Genomic DNA, 3,230 nt, shown 5'->3' on the forward strand with positions numbered 1-3,230 from the left:
GAATTTGGAAATGTGGTACCTCAAAATGTTTAACACTTAGGGAGAAGGGACTTATTTTGAGGGGAGGAAGAGGCTAATACAATAGTCACTAGTTTACTTAGTTCTCAACCAAGCATGTCCAGTGTTTATGGTATTCCAGAGCGTCTGTGCCCTGTAGATCTCCACTCTGCCTGATTCAGTGGTGGGGTGACTAAGGGGCCCATGGAGAGTTTGTTAGACTATGTCCACTTATCACTGAGAAGGACAGACATAAAACCTCAGCAGCATGACTGAAAAGATGTACCTCACTTCTTACTGGAGAAATGCAGATTGCACCATGTACTATTTCCCCTGTCAAGTGGCAAATACCAGAAGTTGGAAAACATCCAGCATCAGTTAGCATGAGGCCGGGGGCATTCATGCACCCTTAGAGGAAGCATAAATCACTGCAACCTTTGGGAGGAAAAATTAAGTATTAACAATGTTTAAAATGCCCATAAACGCTATGCCCAAATGTTCCACTTTCAGGAACTGGGCCTGACAATCCCAAACAGGGAATGTACAAGGAGTTCTTTGCAGCCTCTTGTGAGCAAAGAAATTAAGGCAAGGGAGATGTCCTTCAGTGGTGGGCTGGTGTTCGGAACTGTACATCTAGACAGCTGAACAGCCACCCTGAAGGTGAATTTGTAGGGACAGAAAAAGCTGAGGGTGAGGCTGAGCCAGGAAAGAAGATAGAGGGAGCTGCTGACCATTCATTCATTTATCAGGCCGACATTGAGTACCTACTATGTGCCAGATACTCTTCTAGGCTCTGGGGATATAGGAGTAGAGAAAACATGCTCCACATCTTCATGATGATTGTGTTTTTAAGGTGAACCAGGCAAACAGGAAGAATAAATGTTATAATAAGGAGAGAAATAACTAAGAGAAGGTAGTGTCTGTTGAGAAGGGGGTGAAATTTTAAATAGGGTATCGGGGAAATCTGCCTAACCACATGTGAACAAAACTCAAAGGATATAAGGGAGTCAGCCCTGTGGGGAAGGGTATTCCAGGCAGGAGGAACAATAAGTGCAAGTGCCCTGGGGCAGGAGCCTGGCTGGAATTTGAGGACCAGCAAGTTCTGTGTGACTGCAGCTGAGGGAGGGAAAGGGAGAGTAGAGGAAATGAGGTCTAAGAGGTCCCAGATGGGGTTGGAAGAGACATTCCCTGTGGGACCTTGCAGGGCAGCTGAGGACAACCCAGGGCATCCAGCCCAATCACCCAAAGGGAGCACACACCCAAACTGAGTTTCCTTCATCTTCCCCTTGAGCGCACTCCTCCTGCCATATTTTCCACCATGGTCAATGGTGCTTATAGTCCCCTGCTCTGCCCACCATTGCTGCAGCTGGTTACCTGAGCTCAGGCCCCCAAAACCCTGGGCCTCTCTCCTTTTCCAAGTCTGATTATCCTTCTCCCTTATTCTCCAAATCCATCCACTACTTCCCTGCACCCCCCATGCCCCCATCGACAGGATAAATCCTTTCTTCACTGGTTCTGCTGTGGGGGCCAAAAGGCCCCAACTGAGGCCATCCACATGCACAGGGCAGACCAAGGTGGGGTACAGAGGGGGAGGTACCAGGTAGACTTGGGCAAGAGCCCTTCACCCAGACCCTCACCCAAAATAACAAGAGTAAACACAGCACTGCCACTATGTCAGCTACTATTTTCAACATCTTTGATATTAAACTCATAGCAGCGCTAGGAGATAGGTATGATTGTGATTTAACAGATGAGGAAAACAGTGGGACAGAGAGGTCAAATAGCTTGCTCAAGGGCACACAGCTAGCAAGTGGCTCATCTGAGTTGTGAATCCAGACAATCCAGCTCCCTAGTCTATACCCAGCTGACGAAGGTCTGCCCTGCCCACATGCACTCCAAAAAGCCATACTTCACTTGGAACCAGCTGATCGTTCCTGCACAGGAAGGCAAACCTAGAATTGTCTGATTGTTCCAAGAAGGACCAGAATCCTAGAATTTGTATGTGAAATACTCAGCTTTGTGAAATGTTGACTAAAATTTGTTTAAAACCACGCAGACAAAAACACATCTGTGAGCCAGATTTGGTCCATGAGCCAAGAGTTTGCAACCTGCTGGGGTACAGAATCTCTCTTCTTTGTATAAGCCATGGGAAATTAGAGGGAGGGCATTTCTAAGCCTGGGGCTTGCCATTCCTTTGGCTTCTCGTTGCTCTCCTTTACATTTCTGAATTCGTGAGCCCAGAAGCCCTAACTTCTTCTATAACCTGAAAAAACATATCCCCAGTTCCCTTCATTATACTCAGATTTTTTTTCTTACACTGAGATCCATCTGCTCCTAGTTCTGAGTTGACTCATCCTCAGGGAAGGCTTCCTATCAGAAGCAGAAGGAAAGAGACCCAATTTACCCCTACTTCCTCTTCTCTGGTTTTGAAAGTTTTCCTTCCAAGAGTTTTAGGGACCAATTTCTTCTTTCCCAACTGCATCATTTTTTTGCAAGGGCCACTCACACTTGAGTATGAACTAACGTCTTTTCAAAGGTAGTCCTCCCTCGGAGCAAGGCTGGGGGTAGTGAATCTGCACTGGGGGGATGACTGCCATGCTGAGGGTAGAGGGAAGAGCTGAGGGTCTACCAGCTCTACCTCTCAGACCAGGAACCATGTCCTATGCTTGCTGAGCAAGGATGCTGCCTCAAAATCTCTTGGCTAACACCCTCCCGTCTCCTATACCCAGAAGGTTTGGGCTCAGGGCAGTAAAATTGGGGACATCTCATTTTTAGAGATCGTAAAGTCATTAGATGCTACCAAGCGCGGTCCCACCTTACCGCCTTTACCTTTGTTGTTCCCTCTTGGGATGTTCTTTCCCCAAATTTCTCCATGGCTGGCTCCCAAATGTCAACTCCCCGAAGAGGTCTTCCCTCCATCGAAACTAATCCCCCTTACCAGCTTCACCTCCACACAATCTCATCACCTGTTTTATTTTCTTTAGCATTTACCACTCCATGAAACGACATTGTTTGTCTTCCCCTCTAGAGTGTAAGCTCTTTGTGCTCCTTGGTTCCAGAACTTCTCCCGACCCGCGCAGTCCTTCCTAGGGACGTCCTGGCACCCCGCGCCACCCGGGCTCTGCAGCTCTGCGATCCCTCAACGCTGCGCCTCCTGAATCTGAGCCGCCCTGCTCTCCCTGGCGGCCAGAGGGCGTCACTGCTCCAGCCCGGCACAAACACCAGGACTCTGG

Source organism: Manis pentadactyla, chromosome 14, assembly GCF_030020395.1.
Source record: "Manis pentadactyla isolate mManPen7 chromosome 14, mManPen7.hap1, whole genome shotgun sequence".
In the NCBI taxonomy this organism is placed as follows: domain Eukaryota; kingdom Metazoa; phylum Chordata; class Mammalia; order Pholidota; family Manidae; genus Manis; species Manis pentadactyla.